Source organism: Harpia harpyja, chromosome Z (genome assembly GCF_026419915.1).
Source record: "Harpia harpyja isolate bHarHar1 chromosome Z, bHarHar1 primary haplotype, whole genome shotgun sequence".
NCBI classification, from domain to species: Eukaryota; Metazoa; Chordata; class Aves; order Accipitriformes; family Accipitridae; genus Harpia; species Harpia harpyja.
In genome coordinates, this window is record NC_068969.1 from 17,600,538 (window position 1) to 17,621,713 (window position 21,176).

Below are 21,176 nucleotides of genomic sequence, written 5' to 3' on the forward strand. Positions count from 1 at the left end.
AGTAAACCTGTGTCTAAACGTCTAATTACATTAAGAAAAGGTAAGTCCTAGAAAACAGCTGGACCTCATAGCTCTAGCAGAAAGTTATTTAAAAAGCAAAGGGTCTGAATGACACCTTTTTTTTCTCCTTTGGATACTGCTTTGGGATGGGAAGGGTAATAGGTTGCATTAGGCTGCACCAGTTCCAGCCCTTGTGCAGAGATGCTATGCAAATGATCCATTAAATCTGAAGTAAATCTTCACAACTAAAAACAATAGCAATAATTCTGTGTTGCCTCAGCAAAACCAAAAAGGCTTAAAGAACTAAAGCTAGGAAAAAAGACATAGGCTAGCTGTCATATCACACATGACAGGATGGCCAACAGAGCATGTTTCCACACACTGAATAATCTCAAGAATAAGATTGTTCAACGCCATGCAGACCAGAGAGAAAGCGCAACAGTGCCGTACAACCAAATATCAAGCAAGCAAAATAAAATATGAATTTATAAAAGAAAACAAAGAATGGGGATCAGAGAAAAGGCATTATTTTGAGCAAAAAGATTGTATTTCAGATATTTTACTTGGAAATTGTACATTTGGCCTTGAAGTTCAGCAGAACTAGATGGAGATGACTTTTATTGTCCTTATGCTCTGGGTCAGTCAGGTTTGGGACTTTCCAACAGCTGCAGCTTACATGCACCAGGCAGCAGCTGATCTGTGTCGAACAGCAGGATCCTTCCTTTCTTCCCTCATTGCCCTACAGCAACCGTGCTCTAGCCTGAGCACCTGCAGGTCAGACGCAGGAACCCTTCTCAGTCAGACATGGAAACACTGCTCCGTGGGACCTGCCGGGGACTTCCCTGCGACCACTGCTCCGGCTGCGCAGAGCTGGGCAATTCCTCACGCAGCCACAGCTGGGGACAGGACAGCAGAGGGGTCAGCCTGAGGATTAAAGCACCAGCTCTAACATGCAACAAAAAACAGCTGGAACAACGAGCCGAAACAGAGAGGAGAACGCGTGGTGGAAGGGGTGAGGGAGGCACGGAGCTAAGAATTAAACTGTGCCCAATGGGATAGAGGGATGGTGCTTGGGGTCCAAGGTCTGGCTTGGCAAGAAGGCTATGCAGATTGGGAACAGGAGAGGACAGCGGGAAGGGTCCCACCAACGTCAGCAATGGAAAACTTGGTATTAACTAAGAAAGGTGACTTGAATGAAGATAAATATAGTCCACAAGTAAAGACAAGTGACTTACTGGACAAAGATAGCAAGGAGCTGAGAGGAATGGCGTAGAGGCAGTGGGTTCTGCAAAGAAGGAAAAAAGCACGCACACAAAGACGTAAACAAGATTTCAGCTTGAAGGAACTGGCAGTTCCTCTCTGTCACTGGCATTTACATTGCATTTCCTCCAGCCTTTATAAAACCTGGCTCCTCTAATTCATTCTAATTCACTCTCTAATGCTTCCACCCAGCTCTTTCAGTGCGTGTGCGGGCAGTCTAGAAAGCAGTAGTTGGACAGCTTTTGACTGAAAGGAAATGTTTTAGGCACAGCTCAAAGCCTGTGGGAGTCAAGAGAAAGGGTTGAATTTGGCCTTTAAAAGAAACAGGATGCCAGAAGAGTCACATGAATGCTTAAAACAACTTCTCTGCTTAAACAGAAGATGCATACGCCTGAGTTCGGTCTTAGCCACTAGCTGGAGCAGGCTGTTTTTAATTAATAGCAGGTGGTGGCTCACTCTTTTGGCAAGAAAGCAGATGTGAGTCAAAGTTTTAAGATATTAATGCAGTGTTTGCCTGCCTTAGTAAAAAACACAGTGTTCTGCAAACTGTTATCTAGGACCACATCTGTACAAACGCTGCACGGGGACCTGTGGTGTGGACAGTCAGCAACATGTGAGCCCTAGCAGCAGTGAAGGCTACCAGGATCCAAGGCTGTAGCAACAAGGGCATAAGCCAATAGATCAAGGGAACTGGTTAATCCCCTTTACTCAGCACTCGTTACACCACAGCTGGAACACTGCCTCCAATTTTGGGGGCCCCTAATAAAAGAAAGATGATCAGCTTGGTGGTCTTGGCTGGAGTCTCTCAAGATGGTCAGTGACTGGAGCATACAAGCTGTGACAGGAGGCTGAGTTAGTTTAACCTGGAAAGGAGAAGGCTTAGGGGAACCTACAGAAGCCAACAAGTACCTAGGCAGGGCTTACAGAGAATACAGCCATGCTCTTCATTGAGGTACATGGTGGGAGAATGAAATACAACAGTCTGGACTAGATATACTAACCTTGAGTATAATTAAGAACTGGAACAAGAGCCCAGAGAAGCTGAAGAATCTCTGTCCTTGGAGGTTTTCAGGACCTGACTAGACAAAGCCCTGAGCAATCTGGTCTGAATTCAGTGCTGTCCCAGCTTTGAGCAAGAGATTGGACTACACAATCTCCCAGGAATCTTTCCAACCTAAATGATATGATGATATTCATCAAAAGCACAAGTAGTACACAGTGCATATGTTTATAAAGGCAGTATGTTTCTAAACCACTGAATTACAATGCAATTATTAAAAAAAAAAAAAAAAAAATCAAAACAACCCAACACAGTAACCCGCACCAGCACAGACCATAGCTACAAAAGCTCAAATCTTTTCTCACAAACTTTTGCAAAACAGCAATCACCTTGGCAAAGACAACAGGCAAGAACTGTGTAAACCAGTGTCATCTATTGAGTTTAAGAGACTTTATGGCCTGCTGAGTATTCATCCAATAGATTTAGAGCTGTACAAAAATGTGATAAATGAACAAAATCAGGTGCCTTGTGCAAGCCACCTCAGATGCCATGATTTGCTCCACAGATGAACACAAAACAATGAAAGAAAAGCCACTTCTAAAATAAGACTGATCTGAAAACAAATGAGATTAAGTTATTGACTGCAAAGTGTCTTACATTTTAAACAGAGATTACAGACTCTGCACTAGTCTTCCACTTGATTTAGATTTCTACTTCTGTCTGATTTAGATTTTATCACTGCAAGAATAATCTCACTCTGCCTTTCACATTAAGTTTTTTTTATATAATGTTACTCAACTAGATATCCCACAGTTTAATTAAATTAAAATTGAAATAGCATTGTAAGAATATAGACCATTTAGTACCTGAGACACTAAGCATTCATTCTATTTCATAAAGAAATTAATTATGAGTCATTAACAACAACTGTAATTCCTTATGGATTTAAATTATGTTTTGAATTGGAAGAATAAAGTTCCCAGCTGATTTAAATTCTTCAAGATGGTAAAAATGAATTAATGATGTTAATATTCCATATGCCTGAAAATTGGTGGAGGAATGAAATTCTGTGTTAAATCTAATGGCAGCAGCATGGACAGTGAAAGAAGAGTAACCTATTTCTATCCTACTTATTTTGTCATACTGAAGCCTGGAGTATTATTGGATGAGCTACAGTCCAAGGGTTCAAACTGGGTGCTGGTAAAATCAATGGCAGCCTTGGAACTGACTTCAAGAAGGACAGGACTAGGCTCTCGCTTCTCCGGATCATGTACCTTCTCCCTTTTCTGCAACAAAACCTCAGCTCTGTCTGGGAGAAATTTTTCCCAGCCTGACGAAAAGTGAGAATGATAAAAAAAGAACTATAAGGAATGATAAACACAGTATTTCAAAATTGGACACCCTGCTGTTAATTATCATCATTGCCTCCACAGTTTATGCATATTAAAATTATGCTGGCACTTCTTCTGGGTGAATAGTTTGAAAGGGGATAGCAAGAGGAATCTCTACAGCACAGCACACAGTTTGAAAATTCACACACTGCACCAGCTGGGTAAGAGACCCAATTTCCCAGATATATAAATCTGGGTTTAACTTCTGCAAGAAAAACACTCACATCCATCCCCTTTATCATACTAAAGGGACATCTCTGTTGGCTGACAGCATCATGGAGGGAATCAAAAGGAAGATACAGGACAAATTCCAGACCAGCATAACCCCCATATAACCTTCTTTGCCCAGGTCCAGGACTGTGTTTTGGAATTAAATGGTAAAATGTGAGCTCTGCTGAGGACATTGCTCTCCACTGTCGAAGCCTACCAAGAGCACAGGGTTCATTTTGTTTCCAGGAAAAAGATGCTGATTAATTAAAATGCAAATATTTTCCAGCCTTATGTTCAGCTAAGAATAATTAAGGCTCACCCATATCATCCAAAAGACTGGTAGCCATTCTCAACATGCCATCATCTATCACCCAACAAAAGTCCATGTTTGCTGAGGAAAAGGTTGCAACCAAGTAGACAGGCAGCACATTAGTCAAGAGTTTTACTTGTGTCTAACTCTCACAGCTTCTGTGGTATAAAAGGCCAACAGCTGCTCCCTTTACTACAGCCATGCCTGGTTAGCCTATAAACACTACCACCGATAGCTTTAAATAGCTGTTACTTCTTGGTCTTAACTGCTGTTCATTGCATCCTCCCGTGCCACTCCAGCACAGAGGGAAGGGGCGATTTTCAAGACAGTGGGTGCAACGCAGCAGTGGGATGGAGACCCAAGTGCTGCCCAAGGCTCTGCATGCTACCAGGTCAGGCTGAGCCGTGGGAGCTTCTATCACGCCAGCTTGAATACCATGTGACTTCCATGAGACTAGCCATGCTTTAAATTAAGCATGTGTTCAAAGTGCTTTGCTGACAAAAATAATCACAACCATAGGATTAAAAAGCAGTATATTAGAAGAGCTTCTTATTAGAGCCCACTGCAGTACCAGGTGCCTGCACTGCAATTTTAGGGCAAGTTTCTCCATCTAATTCCAGAATTAGAATGGTGACCTCCTTCAAACAACCCTTTTGGCACTCAAAGGCCAGGAAATGTAGTCACATTGGGATTAATGACTTGAATTAGCTCTCTTGCACCTGTGCCTCACTGTATCCACGGCAAAGACAGACCGTAGCTTTGCCTTTATGAAGTAATGCTTGAGGGTTTCTTTGGTTTTTGTCTAAGCAAAATCTTTTATCTCCTTGTCTTACCAAATAAACTACTTAGGAAGGAAATATGTCTCCCACTGTAAAGTCTTTTGATATAAAAAATGCAAATCTCAAGCAGCTGTAATGAAGAAAATCAATTTTAGACTCCTGGTGGCTACCTTCCTGCAAAGCTTTATTATTTTTCATCAAGTATCTGCAAGAACCAGATCACGTTTCTAGCTTTCCATTCCTCTCCTGTGTAATGAGGGAGAATCATGTATATTGCTTTCATTTAATTTACCCTAGAAATTTGGAGTTATTGATTGTAGTTGGTAGACTTCCTAGCTATAAGAGACTGGAAACAACATTTTTATGCCTTCTGTATTGCTTACCACAGAGATGGACCAAAAAAAAAAAAGGGGGGGGGGGGGGAATGAAGCTTTGAGGCAGGGTGACATTTATTTAAAGAAATATCTGTGCAACTGATTATCTGAGAGATATCAGAAAGGTCTAGAGCAAGGAAAATTTGTATACAGAATTCACTTGAAAAACATGCAGGTCTATGGAAGGACCAGAAACTATTCTTTAATTTGGATAGTATTTAGTAAACAGTTTTGCAAAGGGAAGGAAAAGAACAACAGAATTTGGAGGAAGGTTTTGTTTGGATATTTTGAAAGCAATAATTTAATTCAGAAAGCTGCCAAAATATCAAGCAGGATTAATGCTAGAATACTTTGCATGATTTGGTAGCTTACAAATGAATGCACAGAGCCAGCATCTGTCAACTCCCTTAGGCAGCCTTGCTTAACGGAATGCAATTTCTTACCTGAAAAACATAAATAAGCAACATACATTTACATTTTACTCTGCATAACTTAATATCTTATTTAGTACCCTGAATCACACATGAAACCAGTTCTTCCTATTAAGCATGCAAAGACGCTGCATCACTTGTGTAGAATGTTTTTAAAATCAACAGTAGTTTCCAATTAAAACAGTTCAGATGTAAATATTTATACCAAATACAGAGACATGATTAACATTCTTACGAGATACAAGCTCACTGGAGTACAACGCTTTCCATAATTACCCCCCACTTACAGACTGAAGTCATTTGATCCCCCCCAGGCATCAGGAGAAAGGAGGGCTGCTCTGAGCAGCCCAGGGGCTCCCACCCTAACCACAACAGCCACACACCTCCTAAGGGTCCTCCTTCCCACAAGGAAAGCCCTCTGGGACATGAGCCACAGCATGGCACACGTTCCTGGGAGCACCCTCCCCTGCTCTGGGGTTGCACGCACTGATCACAACTGTAAGACACAGCCCTGGCAGGAGGGGACAGGTAGGAGACATGCACAGGCAAGTCTCAAGCAGTGCATGAAGCTTGGCGCTGGTCTGAATCCCAGACCAGCATTCAGGGGAAACTTCAGGTAGCATTTTAATTTTCCCTCATGTCCCACTCACGTCCAATCTGCAGCTCCTATCCACCTGGATCAATTGGTATTGAATGTGAGCTGCATCCCTGAGGCTCTGCTCAGGTATTAAATGTTTTTGGTGCAAGTCTCAGCAGTAAATAAGAACAAACTTGTAAGCCTAGAATGATCCAAAATCCACAGGGGTCTAGACAGAATCCATATGGTTGCCATGAAGTCCTTAGCTGCAGTCATAGATTGATTATACTCATTTAAAAAAGGTATTAATGTATAAAGTTTCCACAAGGGACAAAACCCACAACACTAAAAAGAAAGCATCAGTAAAACACTACAGCTTTTCATTGACATCTTCAAGGAGCAACGTAAAGCCAAGTCAAACAGCCAAAGTGCAAAATGCCTGGGAAAACTATGATAACAAGGAGCGGCCATGTGGTGCCTCATCTCATGTGGGTCCACAAAACTGTATCCCCCTTTTTTCCTCTTCCTCCTCAAAATACCTTCCAATTCTGCTATTGGAGACAATGGAAGTAAACTTTAATGAGCGTGGAGTTGGGTTCTTGGTGTACATATCAAGAAATCCTCAAAAAGACCAGGAAAAATATCTGATTTTCTAGTAGGTCCAAACAAGCCATCCCAGCTCCCTGGGTTACTCAGGTGGAACTGTGGGAATGATTTCTAACCCTCCCTCACTCTACACCAACTCTATGCAGTTTCTTGTCCAGAAAGTTTTTAATTGCATTTTAATTATGCAAATGTGCTGTGGGCTTTTGGGGTAGAGCATTGGCTTAAGTTGAAAGGAATAGGTATCCATCAATCTAATCAAAGTATCTGTAAAGCACTCATTTCTGCAGTATTTACGCTCCTCTTTCTGTGAGGAAACCATCCCGTATTTATTAAACTGACAAAAGTTCAACTTCACTACACGGGAAATTTGGGAAAGTTCCCCACACCCCATATCTTTAAATGTGAACTTCTCAAGCACCTAAATCTGTATCTGCAAGCAATGCACTTCAAAGACAAATTTCCCCGATGTGTTTCAGAACACAAAAAGAGACCCAGGCCATGATATTTCAATTTATTTCCTGACACAGCTGCAATTGCAGGGTTCTCCAAAGATTATCCAAGTTCAAGGGACATCCTTGAATATTGGTAGGTAGGAGTCAATGCATTTTATTTTCCACACAGGCTTGCAGCATAAGACAATATTTAAACACAAATGTCTACATCCGAATTACCCAGCGGACTTTGGGGCTGCCTGAAACCACATCACCCAGTGTACAAAGGAAACTTTTAAGAGGTTGTTGCAAAAATTTGCCAAAGGAGTCGATCAAGGATGAGAGAAAACAGCCCTGCTCCCTGGTGGGCAGTGAGAACAGTAGCAGGCAGAGGAGGGAATAACGCTGTCAGTTCGGACCGTGTTCAATCTGGCCCTGGACGAGGGGGTCAGACCAATAGAGAACCATGCTCCCCCTGAGTTGCTTTGATGTGCAGCTTTTTGATGCAAAGCACAAGGGGAACATGCAACAGGTGGAGGGCTGACCAGCTCTCAAAGCTGTCCTTGTGTCTAGCAAACCCAATCGTTCATGAAAGACTGGACAGACAAGACGCTCCTGAACTGTGTCTCAGGAATAAGATTACCTCAAGTATTGGTATAGGTGAGGATGGAGAGGGGGGATTTTTACATGCAGGCAGAGATTTAAAGCACGAACCAGAGGCTGTGTGTCTGACCACAAGGACCTGCTCTCTGTCACTCAGAGCTGTGCACCATGACGATAGCATGTACAGGCCAGAGACCAACTGCATTAGGGTTTCCTGAATGCACATGGCTTCTTCCTTCACCCACTAATCTCATTATTCACAGTTACTGTAGTTAATATACATAAATGCTGAGTGCTGCCCAGGAACTATCATAGGCCACTGTGGAAGAGCAGGGCTATACCAGGCAGTCGTCACATGTAATTGCATCAAGACCTATTGATGTTCTTAAATGCTAAGAAATAGAAAATGGAGATGGGCTCCCACGTGTTTGCTGGCTGCCCCCAAATGCCTGCACGTTGGCCACTCTCCCCCAGAGAGCAGGACATCACGCAGCCCCACAACAACAAGCAAAGAGATTATCAGATATAGATCCAGCATCCTTGCAGAGCATGAGAAGCACAAAGTCCTTTCTTTACCCAGTACATTTAAGTATAATGACAGATCATGCTGCTTGCCTGGCTCAGTTAGGCTCAAATGACGGTTTCTGTTACAGATGTGTTATGCAGGAGGGCTCAAAACTGACAGGTTTTAACCATATTTGATGGAAATTCGACACAGGAGTTGCTGGCTCAGCTCAACATTACATGGAAAGAAAAGCAAAATTTATTTCAATTTTACAGGCTCCGATGTTGAGTTAGGAACTCTCCCAAGCCTAGTTGTTAATTCTCAGCATCACCTCTTGGTTCCCCTGCAGAGAGGAGATTTTGCCTCACCCCCCCTTAAATATAGGTGATCGTTCCTTCCTGCAGAGCATTGCTAACCGACACACTGAGCCACTGCGTCTGAGGTCGTCGCGCACAGTGAGAGGTGTCATTAACGCATGACAGTGACATGTGGCTCTGTTTGCACAGCACCATTTCAATGTCACGGGAAACCTGATATAGTCTGGGGACTTCTTTCTAAAGCGTGACATTCCCATTCAAAATGCATACATTTGGGACAAGGAACACAGAGGGGTGGCAGAATTTCTCATAGCCATAAAGGAATTATCTAAATATTTTCCAGAGAAAGCTACAAATAAACCTTGCACCAGCATTTCCTTCCTAGTTGCCACTACTTCGGCAAAGTCTTTCAGAGAGATTTTTAAAAGGTTGTGTTCCTCCCTGAACTTCCTATTGGCATGGGAGCATGAGACCACCTCCAGGGGCCCATCACTGAGAGGTCCCCAGGAGCTCAACGCAGACACGTCAGTCCTGGTGACATCAGCCCCACGAACTGCACACCCCTGGGCACTGCGCTGTGCCTGACACGCAACACGCTCACCCTCAGTACAGCAGCAGACCGGGAAATTGGTGAAAACTCCTGACTTTGCAACCGAGCTGCCAAGTAGCACTGCGCAACTCACTCCACATCTTGGCCCTCCCTCTGTACCCTCCGCCTGTCCCAGTGAGACCCGTCTCTGCGAGGTCAGGACTCGCAGTGCACAGCAGCAGACCCCTGATCCCACCTGAGGCACTTCCAGCATATAGAGAAGTAATAACAAAGCTGGCTTTGACTGTTAAATGGTGGGTCTTTAAAAAGACTTTCCTCTCGTCATTTCAGAGTAAAACAAACATTTAGACATCGAATACATGCAACTCTGGCCTTGGTTATACTGCAAAATATAAACTGTAAAGTAATTGAAAAGGACAGGTCTGAATATTTAGCTGATCTTTCCCAGATGCTTTTAACATCTTTGGTGAGTTAACGTATGAGAATATCCTGATGATGAATGCACTGTTTATACCAGAAATCCGGTAATAAAAGAAAACTGAAATTATTCTGATATGCCTTTATGCATATGACAAGGGACTTAGGGAAGCAAACATCGGCAACTGAAATGGGATAGAAAACTAAAACATCAAACAATTAGGCTTGCTTGCATCAAACAGTTTGGAGGAGTACAGCTGCTGCAGGTTCTACATTGCAGCCATGTTATCTTAACAGTTAGCTAGAAGACTATGGCCACAGCTGAACAAGTTCACAGGTTTCCATGATTTCATGGTATGCAAGCAATAAAAGATGAAAAAGAATCTTTACGTTATTTCAAAACTTTAAAAGAACACCATATTGTGTATAACAGTATGAAGAACTTGTTTAAAAATTCAGTGTTATTTTAGCAGCAATAGCTTTTGCTAGCAGCTTTCTGAACACAGCTGCGTGGGGAGGAAATTATTTTCCTAACATTTACTTCTTCCAAAGGCTAAAAAATGTCATGGCTAAAAAAGTCATGACTGCAACCTTAGGTACAGACTAACACTCATCTAAATACTAAGCCTTAGCTAAGGGTGCCAAAACCTTAGGCAAGTTAGGGCTTTACTGGTAGCAAATAAAGAAATGCCAAAGGGAAACAGCAAAAGTTAACATATCTGCAGTCAAATTAATATTCCAGCAGCCTGGAGAGCAAGTAGTTTCTCAGCTGTTTGAGTAAATATTGACAGCAAATGAGGTCAGTTACCTGAATTTCTGATGAAATCTAGAAATGCTTGGTATTGAAACATTCCCGTGTTAAACGGTGCCAAACATTTTGTGAAACTATGACTTCCCCCCTGCTCCCCCTTGCTGGTTGCCAAATTCCTGCCCTGGGAAAAGAGTCGCCAGCCCTGCATATTGCAGAGGACCAGGTGAACAGACAGGGAAAGAGCACAGCTATACACAGCAGGTAGCACTAATACAGCTACAAATACTGTTCTTCAGCCTTCAAGGTAAGGTAATGAGATGAATCAGATTTGGACCACAGATTCAACTGTGTTGCTACATTGAAGCTCAAGCGAGGACACAGAGAAAGGTACTTAGGGAATTAATTATTATGCAACTCATTGCAGCGTAGGCTCCATTACTCATAAGTGCCTGCTAACAGAGCAATCGCTCTGCTGCGAAGGGCCCCCTACTCCTGGCCTTACTGCAACCAAATGGCACCTCAGACAAAGGTCATTTATCCTGAATAACTTAAAATAAATGCACCCTTCCCTGGTAGGGAAAGCAACTAACTTGCCACATATCTTTCTGCACAGGAGAGGAAGGAGACGGGAAACACTGCCCTGGTATACATCTGGTTAAGACATGCAGGGCTACCATCTCCCTTTTGCAGGGGAAGAGCAGCTACGCTAAGGTGGCAGGATGGGATGATTGCCACACCTGCCAAGGTCTAACCTAAGTTTTGGCAGAGGGACTAAAAGCTGTTGAAAAAACATGACCAACCAATCAGAAACCTTAAGCACCAAAAATCACAGCCCTACAGCTTCAGGCTGACTTGTCTCCAGCACAGCTGCAAGACCTCCAGCTGCTGAATTACGAACTGGTGCCACTTGCAGCAACGAATTCTCAGGTGCGGGCAAGAGACACCAAGCCATTTTGTCAATGAAACCTTCAGTCCCTTCTGAACTGATCTGAATTTTCACTACCAAGTCCAAGTCTTTATGTTGCCATCATCCTAAACCCCCAGAATTGCCATCCCTATATCCCCATGCTGTCAATAAATTACTTAAAGTTCAGGGCAACAGAGTGAAACACAGACAAGCCAATGCCCAGAGATCCATTGCTAAGGAAATAAATTTTCCTTCACTGCATAAAATTCTAGGAACGTGCTGTTAAAGTGATCAAAAGCTTAGTATTGGTGCCACTAAATCTCTGAGGGTTGCCATTTTGGGTGCCTATTAAGGGTTTATATTTATGCTATAAATCATCTTATTGCATTCCACGGAGAGTGATTTTAACACTAGGATCATACCCCTTAACTAGTTTTTATATGAAATTTAAAGGCTGAAGAACAGTAATGGTACTATTAAAGACACCTACTTTTCGCTTCCTGAAAATAATAGCATGCTACAGAGCCATGAAAAGAGAAAATGATAGCAGCGCTAACCTGTAATAATTACACTAATAAAGAGAAAATAGCACTGAAGAAATTATGGGGGGAAAGACACTAAAATTTCTGTGTCTAGCTAAAGCACTAGCATAACCTTTCAGAGAATATATTTGCAAAGTATATAAAAAGTTCCAGTTATTTCAAAGGTTACGATTATCACTTTCCCTTATTTAAATTGACACCAGTTATTACTATCCTTTCTTGGTCCAGAGTCTAAAAAATACAAGGAACATAAATTGTAGATATAAAATTATAGTGTTATTTGTTATTACACTGTTATTAAAGTGATATTTACTGAGTTCAGGCTGCTTTTTCCCCTCCCTAGTGTAAGATTCAGCAAGGAACAGGAAAAGCCTGACTTTATGACAGAATCAGCTAATAGATTTTAAACTTTCCACATTTTCAGCGAGATGGAGCAGACAGAAATAGAAGAACCCCACAAGCACAGGCACCCAGCCACCAGGCCTTGGTGCTGACAGTACGGATGTCTGTCTTCCTGCCACCCCTGGAAAGCTGTGGGTCCTCCTGCCCCAGCAGCTCCTCAACCTCTCTGTTTCCAGCTATAAGGACCTCCCTTGCAGACCCTGGGCTTCCCCTCTGGACACAAGCTCCTCTCTGCAATGTGTATCTGCATGCAGGTCCCCACCTTTAGGACAGACTGTACTAAATTTACTCTGAGCCAGCAGCTCCTTCTGGGTTACATGAAGGGTTGAAGAGGCATCTCCAAGACTGTGAAAGGCGAAAGCTGCAGGCAGCAAAGAACAAAACGTGGCTCTGGGCAGGGGAAGGCCTGAGTCTTCTTGTCAGACATCTCCCAGATGCACACACGACTCTCAGGATATTCCATAGCAGCAACAGAGAGGAAGATCAGCTGAATTCTCTTTTTTTCCCAATCCTAGACAGCTGTGGGTACAGAAAAGGGACCCTGGCGTAGATTTCCCAGCATACTACCACACACACACAGTGCCCACAGGGCATTTCAACACCAGGGATATTTTTGTGTTTATAATCATAGGTAACATGCATGCAATTATGGCAATGCCATTACTCCTAATCATTGCATCTTGTAATGTAATACCACAAAAAAAAAAAAATTTTTTCCACATCGTCAAAAGTAACTAAAATTGTTGATGGCCGACAGTTATAATCCACTATTTCATGTCAATAACAGCACAAGACAGTTTATACAAAGCCTCTACCATTCGGATGATTTGTTAAAATTTCAAAATAAAGGAGAAACAACATTATGGCATTTGTTCATAAATAAACAGCAAAACCACTTCTGCCTCTCATTCTATTAATTGTAAAGATATGCAGTGCTTGCACCTTTGCTTTCTAATGACATCATCTTTACCAAGAGCTATCAGCAAAATGCAAAAAAAGAGGGGCAATAACAATTTGATGAGCACAACCAAATTTAAAGAGTTTACACTGTTGCCTTCAGCTATATATCACACATCATTATTCACCCTGAGAGGCATCAGTGGATGCATTAGCAGAAACTAGTTTCCCAAGACACAGCTGAACACAACAGATGAAATGGCAAAAAGTTTTCTGCACTTGCTTCAACTTATTTTAAAAAAAATTAAAAAACAAGAATCTGAGCATAACCTAACCATCCGTATGACTTACCCCCCTCCCAAGTGACAGCAAGCATGATTCAGAAGATACCCAGCACAAAAACATGTAATTACATGCAAAAGAAAGGACCCATGGGTAAAATGCAACATCAGTTCAAACCAAAAATCTGAACAATACATAAACAGGCACAATAAGGAGGGTATACAGTGTGCATCCTGAAATATGTGGAAGAGCTGGCCCTTATGTTAATATATCTAAAGAAAAGCAGTTTGGAGAGGTCAGTGCAGAGGTGTCTGAAACACCTTACAGTCTGACAAGCACTACCTGTTCCCTCTTACTAATATGATGGAAACTCTTTTCATTTTTAAAAGGTCTAGCCCATTGAAAGTGTCAGTAAATTTAATCTTAATCATCAGATGAAAAACAGCAATCCCTAGCTGCCAGCCATCACATCTCCTGGAAGACAGTGCCCATCACCTGTCTCTGCAACTCAATCTCTGTTGTCAAGAGCAACTGGTGGTGTTTGAGGGAAGAGACAAAAAAAAATAAAAACCACCAAAAGAAAACCCCAAGAGACAAATGCTTCTTTGCAGCAGTGGAAGAATTCACAAGATCCACAAGAAAGACGATGCTATTTCAAGAGGACTTCTGTGGCTCTGATATCTCCAAAACTTACCTCACCTGATCACGAAGGGCTCATGACTCACTATGAGAGACTGTCTTTGCTGAGGCACTAATTTCTCATGATCTCTCGAGTGCCAACTGAAGTTCCACCATATTAAGCAGACGAAATGTTTCTTCAACAAGGGGAAGAAAAATAATCACCTCATCAGGCAGGGGCCCTCCTTGGTAGGTCACTCTCCAGGGACTGAAATTACTACAGAGCTACACTTTCTTCTGACTGTAATATTCACAAACAAATTTTCAACCTTATGCTGCGAGTTGTTTAGCTAAAAGGAAGTACTGTAGGCTGGGTGAGTTTATTGAGCATTCCCAGATCCCAAAGGTCTTGTGCCACACAGAGTCTTCTGGGGGGCAGGGGGGAAGGTACCTCCACACTAGCTAGCTGGGAATAGACAAAAAATACTCAAGGCACTGGCAACAGCTGAATCTACAATTTCCTTTTACATTTCTACTTATTTGGGGAGGGTATGATCTTAATTATGTTCAGAAAGATAACAGTCCAGAACAAAGCAGGCATAAACACCAACCCTTTGGTTGAACCAGGCTAAGAGCACATGGGCAGATCCAGCTCATGGATCAGGCAGCTGTTCTGTTACTGCAACCTCTTTAAATTTTTTCTTTTTTTTTTAAATCCTTTCTTTTCTTTGGATTTGAAATTCAAAATAGCTGCTAAAGAAAACTGAAGGCAAAACTATTCACCCACTCACAAATGACCCCTGTAACGTTTATTTCATTCCCTGCTAACTAACCTCACTCATAAATCTCATTAGAGCTCTGATGAGTGGAAGGGCTGCACAAAAGACAAGTGAAAATGAGAATAAGGTAGATAAAAGAAAAGCGCTGAAACCCTGGGAAGAAGCTGTCATTAAAAAAATACAAAAACATTTTAATATCTAAATGTAGGGTAAAAATTAAACTATTTCAAACACAACAAAACCTGAAACATTGCAGCTTATTTTGTTTGCTCTTAATGTCACAAGGATATACTTAATGAGGGGTGCATTGGCCCAACGGTAATGCCAAGTTCAACAGCAAATATAGCAGATGGCTTCCTCCTCCAAAATGAGAAGCCACTTGACCTAAATGGAGACATCCATTAGGTACATGGTACACAGCAAGCCTGACTCCAAAAGGAAGTTCATTGCAATGAACCCACACTGGAGCAGTTCTTGAAAGACTGCAGCCCGTGGGAAGGACCCACGCCGGAGCAGGGGAAAAGCTGAGGAGGAAGGAGTTGGCAGAGAAGAGCTGCGAGGGACCGACTGCAACCCCGTTCGCCCTGCGCCGCTGGGGGAGCAGGCCGTAGTGGAGTTGGGAATGATGGAGGGAAGCTGAGCCTGGGGAAAAGGGCCTGGCAGGGGGCAAGGTGTTTACATTTGTCCTTGTTTCTCACTATCCAAACCTGATTTAATGGGCTAAATTAATTTTTCACCAAATTAGGGCTGGTTTGCCTGTGACAGTAACCGGTAAGCAATCTCCCTGCCTTTATCTCGACCCACAAGCTTTTTCATCTTATTTTCTTCCCTTATCCTGCTGAAGAGGGGAACGAGAGAGCAGCTGGGTGGGCATATAGCAGCCGGACAAGGTCAGCCCCCCACACGGCTGCACTGTGGATACCTGCTCCAACATAGTTCCCCATGGGCTGAGGGGAAATGCCTGCTCTAGCACCTGGAGGTCCTCCCCCCCCTCCTCCTTCTCAGACTCGCTGCTTGCAGGGCTGTTTCTCACAATTTTCTCCTCGCTGCCATGCAGCATTTTGCCCTTTTTTAAATACCTTTCCACAGCGGTGCCACCAGCGGCACTGAGGGGCCCAGCCCAGCTGTGCCCTGCAGTGGAGCCCTGGGAACCTTCCGGAACCGGCTGTGTCTGGCAGGGGAATGCCGCCCCTGCAGTCCCCCACTGCCAACACCTTACCTCTAAAATCCAATACACAAACATACCATCGTGAATAAGAGCAACATCCCCGTTTCCCCCAGACCCACAGCGCTATCCTTCCGCAAACTCAGAATTCACCTCACGGGACCGCGCCATTCCAACAGGCCGCAAACCGTCAAACTCCTGCCATAACCATCGCCACGGCAAGGCCAGACTCCGTTACCGAATAACTTTCTGTCATACAAGGCAGAGGCGAGAGCTGAAGTGACCTCATTCATGTAAAGAGAAACCTCTAAAACAAGGGGCAAGCCGGGGTCCCGCTGGCTGGGACCATCCGCCCGCCTCCAGGCCTGCCACAGATTTTCCTTGTGTGCAGACAGAGCAACCCCCGCTGATCACCTGCACCCACTTGAACAATCTCTGGAAAAAATGACTTGCACCTGGAGTTACAAACAATCAATCTGCCAGAAAAGACTTTATTTTTCCCCCCATAAAACATTACTGAGAAGTATGACTCCCAATTCAGTGAGGAATAGGCCTAATTTTACATTTGCGAGCAATGCCGCAGAAGGCAATCACCGGCAGCATGTTCATGGCCCCTCCTGATTTACAACTAAAAATGAAACAGAAACCCTCGTCATTTTCCTTTTTTTTTTTTTTTTTTTCAGGGTTTCCAATTCTACTGTTGAAATTCAAGGAAAGTGTTCCTCTTCCTTCTCTGTGCACTGCAACCATAATGTGAATTGCTGAGTGCATTTATAAAAGACAAACTCTCAAAGAAAAAAAAAAAATTCAGAGGCAAAAAAGTAAATAGGCACTCACACACATTAGTATGTTCTTAGCCACGTCTATTTGTAGGAGTTTGATGGATTTGCTATTTCCACTGAGCATCAGCGAAGAGATGAGACCTCCCATTCAGGCATATAGGGCTACTGAATCAGAGGACAGTATCAGCAAAATAAACAAACAAAACTCAGTTCCCACTATTTTGAAGCTTTTCAGACACTGGGACTTGGGACACTGCCTTTATGGCCACTCCACTGGCTGGGAGAAAGATAAAACATTGCAATGCTCTCCGTAGCCTGGAGGGAGCAAATGTAAATGAACAGCACACAACTTGCACAAAGCAGTAACACACGTGTACGACGGCAGAGTGAAGTCAAGCACAGGTTCCCACTCCTGTGGGAGGCACATGTTCACTTGACCAGGTGTGCTACTGAAATATCTTAAGAGGCAAGATTAAAAGGGTGCACTGCAGGCATAGATGATGACAACATTCTCGCTCTCACCATCATAAAGAAGAAGAAAGCACACTCCTCTGCAAAGGCAGCCTTGCTCCTTGCCCAGGTAAAGGATCCTGCCCTTGTTTTAACTCCCACACGTAGAAGGAACAGGGTAGTGAGCAGATTTAATCATAGCCCAAAGGATGACAAACAGCATCACCCAGAAAATTATTACAAACATGTCATCTTGTTTTGACAGCACTAGTGTTGCTATCTTGAGTTTTTTTTCTTTGCTGTGAAAGCAATGGTTTTCACCCAGCTCCAGACAGCTGGTCCTCTGGGGTTCTCAACCTTTGCGGTTTAAAAAGCAACACTGAACTAAAGTTCATGAACAGAGCTAGAAATCTTGACATCGCTGTCCACTGAAGGGTTAAATCATAGCTGACAAAAAAACCCAAACAAACAAACAAACAGAGACTCAGATTTCCCACAGCTGCTTTCAAGCTCCACTCCCCTCCTCTATTTAAGAGTTTATTTCACTAGTTTTTAACCATAACAGAAGATCAAGCACAACACTGTCTTAGTTTTAAGAATTACTTTGATTTAAAGGCCTCTGTACACCAGTACATAAGTATACCAGAGGGAGGGGTGATTTTTAATGTTTGTTTTTTTTTTTTAAATCAATACAATTACACTAGCTATAACCCCAAACATAAACACAGGTATAGTGGCAGGAAGGTGCCTTATGCTGCTAATAGTCCATTAGGGCATTGCATGGGTGCATTTATAACAACTGTACCATTAAGTCAGATGGAGCTGAAGCCAGGCAACCCTCTAGTTTGCTTTTTACTCCTCATCAAGGCAGGAAACGCACTGCCAGCCTGACTTCAGGAAAACCTCTGGTGTCACCGCAACTCCGGGCTGGGGTCCAGGCTAACAGGGTGGTGCCAGCTGAAGCCCTTTGCCCAGCCGCAGCGGTGCTGGCCCAGCTCCACTCCTGTTACCGGACCGTATTTCTCCGGGGCCAAGGCACAAGGGATGAAGGGCCAGAAAAAAACCACTACTGATAAACAGCTGTTTTGGCAGCACTGGGAATGCTCTAAGAGCAGAGTACAGAGCACAGGCGTGTTGGCAAGGGGCTGCTTTTATGCACCTGGCTTCTCACATCACACTTGTGTGCCCAAAATGGAAAAAACAGATGGGCCTCGCAGCCTCCGTCCAGCGACCCTTCCCTGTTCAGCAGGGCATTTCGACAGGTGTTTAACTTTAAGCTTGTACTTAAATTCCACCGATTTAGATAGGACTTAATTACATGCTTGAATGCTTTTCTCAGCTGGGAGAAGTGTAAATACATACTTAATATGGTTTGATGAACTGGCACCCAAGGCAACTAACACCTCTTTTGCTCAGCTAATGTTGGGACTCTATCATGTAAAGAAACACACCTTAGGGAAAGATTTCTACCGTCACATGCGAAGGTCCTTTTGTTCAGCAGATATCTGCCTATTTCGGGCTGGACTTGCAAATATGCCGACCTTGTACTTTGTGTTGTGTTTGAGTAGAAAATTGCAGAAAAGTGAAAAATACTTTTCCAGGTGTCCCACAGGACATGAGGGAAGATACGCATAAGACTGACTGTACAGACAGGAATGCTCCGCACATTGCACTGACTGGTGTCTGCAACACAGAGATCATCACTGGGCTTCAGCTACGCCCCCGGAATGCAGGAACCAACCAAAGATTTTAGCATCTAATCTGGCTGAGTACTGCACAGGATTATGTTGTCCGTTAAAATCAGGTGCTCCCTTCATTTGGTTGCAAACAGTACTGCCAAAGCAAGAACTCCGAGAGCAAAAATACAGAACAAGCTATTACAGATGAAATTAGATCACTAGGACCAGGAAAGGAAATTAAAATATTATTTAGGTTTGTCATTTTATTCACAGGAAATCAAAATGAAAAGATAAAAAAATCCCAGTACTATATGACAGAAATACGCATTACTGCATTGCTCATATGATAGTAATAAAAGTAATAAAGACCATAAAGCTGAGAAACCTGCAGAATAGCTTTAAATATAACTGAGATTACCCATTTTATTGGCCAACATCATCTTCATTTAGAACTTATAAATATACCACACAAGAAACTACAAGTAAAGCAGTCCTGTAGAACTCAAATTTACCTTTTCTTTTTTTTTTAAGGTATAAAATGAAGCTGTTTTAAAAAAATAACCAATAAATAAAACCCCACATCTGTTGCAATTGTATCAGTTCACAAGGAGATTTAATTTTCTTGGCAGGGACATAAGAACTTTAGGCATGCATACCACTAAAATAATGAAATCCAGCTTCACCCATCAGACTGGGGGGGGGGGGGGGGGGGGGGAAGATGATAACAATGAAAGCTGGTGCCCCTCAGTGGAACCACAGATTTAATAGAAACCATGTTTCCAGTTGCCTACAGCCAGGAGCAGATGAAAGACACTTGTGCGATTAGTTAACAAGTGGTCATTTAATCTCCCCTGACAAACCCCTCCTTTTCAATTTCAGGTTCTCCTGTTACCAGTTGATGTTTGAATGCCTTGTTCAAATGTGGACCCAGCTCTGCACAGATCACACAAGTCTGCATTCCTAGGAAGAATGCAGATCCCTTCACTTATGCCAATAAAACTAGCAAGTACTTTACTGACTCACAACAGTATTTACTGCTATTTTTTTCAGGAATTTAATACAAGGATGATCTTAGATTCATGCTCTAGGAAAAAGTCCTTATTACTGTACACATGAGGCTTCCAGTACATGGGAGGTACATGATCCACCTCACCCACATCCACTACCTGAGTGGCTCCAGGATACAGACGCTGGAAAATGTTGCTATAAGATAAAAATTCACCACAAATCTACTACTCCATGTGACTTGCTCCATGCCCTTACTACACAGTAAATGTCAGGCAGCTCACCTTTTTTCAAAGACCAGGAAGTTATTTTAATTTATCTCCTATTTACCTGAAAGTAAGAACTTAAGCATGGGCAGCTTTTCAAAAGGGCATGGCACACAGGATGTAAGCACATGCTTAAAATACACATAGGCTAAGAGAGGCAAAACCATGTTCATCAAGTTACATGCTATGCAATATTTTCTTCAATGCTTATGGCTGGTATTAACCCTGAGTTTGCAGTACAGGTTTTGACTTGCAAAGGATCCTTTATGATTACAGCCTTGTCAGAATTAAAATAGGCAGCATATGATCTCTAACTTGAGCCTCCAAATAGGTCTGGCTCTTATTGTCACCCTATTCTTAAATTCTGAGAAACCCTCATGGTATAGCAAAGTGTAATTTGTAATACATTTAAACTACATCCTCTAAAAAAGAGAACTTCTGGTTGTATTATGCCTTGCAGTACAATTCACGAGATAAAGAAGAAAAAGGGAAAAAAAAAAAAAATCACCTCTTGCTTTGTGGCCCTCCCCCCCCTCCTTATCTGATCACTTCACAAAAAATTACTTAAAGGTGCCTTTAAGGCCAAGGAACACACTCTCAGTCATTTGGTTTCCGGCCATTGACTTTCAAATGGATTGCTGGAAGCAGTGTAAATTTCTTAAGTTCCACAACAGTAGCAAGTTACTGAGCCTCCCTTTCATCTCAGCTACTCAGTTTATGCTCCAGCACACATTACTGCAGATATGACCTCTTCCATCACCAACCAGTGACGTTGCCACTATTAATGCAAACAGCCTTGCTCTACAGCTACGTGTGAACAAATTGATTCAACTCATCTTGAATTGACATTCGAGGGTCCCAATTAGCCTCTAGAAAGGTTTAGAGCAAGC

General features: G+C 42.7%; 1 protein-coding gene across 28 annotated transcripts in view; it reads right to left on the reverse strand.

Annotated features, from left to right (window-relative positions):
- MAGI1 (membrane associated guanylate kinase, WW and PDZ domain containing 1) overlaps positions 1-21,176 on the reverse strand; it is a 357,507-nt gene that overhangs the window by 227,098 nt on the left and 109,233 nt on the right. The window lies entirely within an intron of this gene.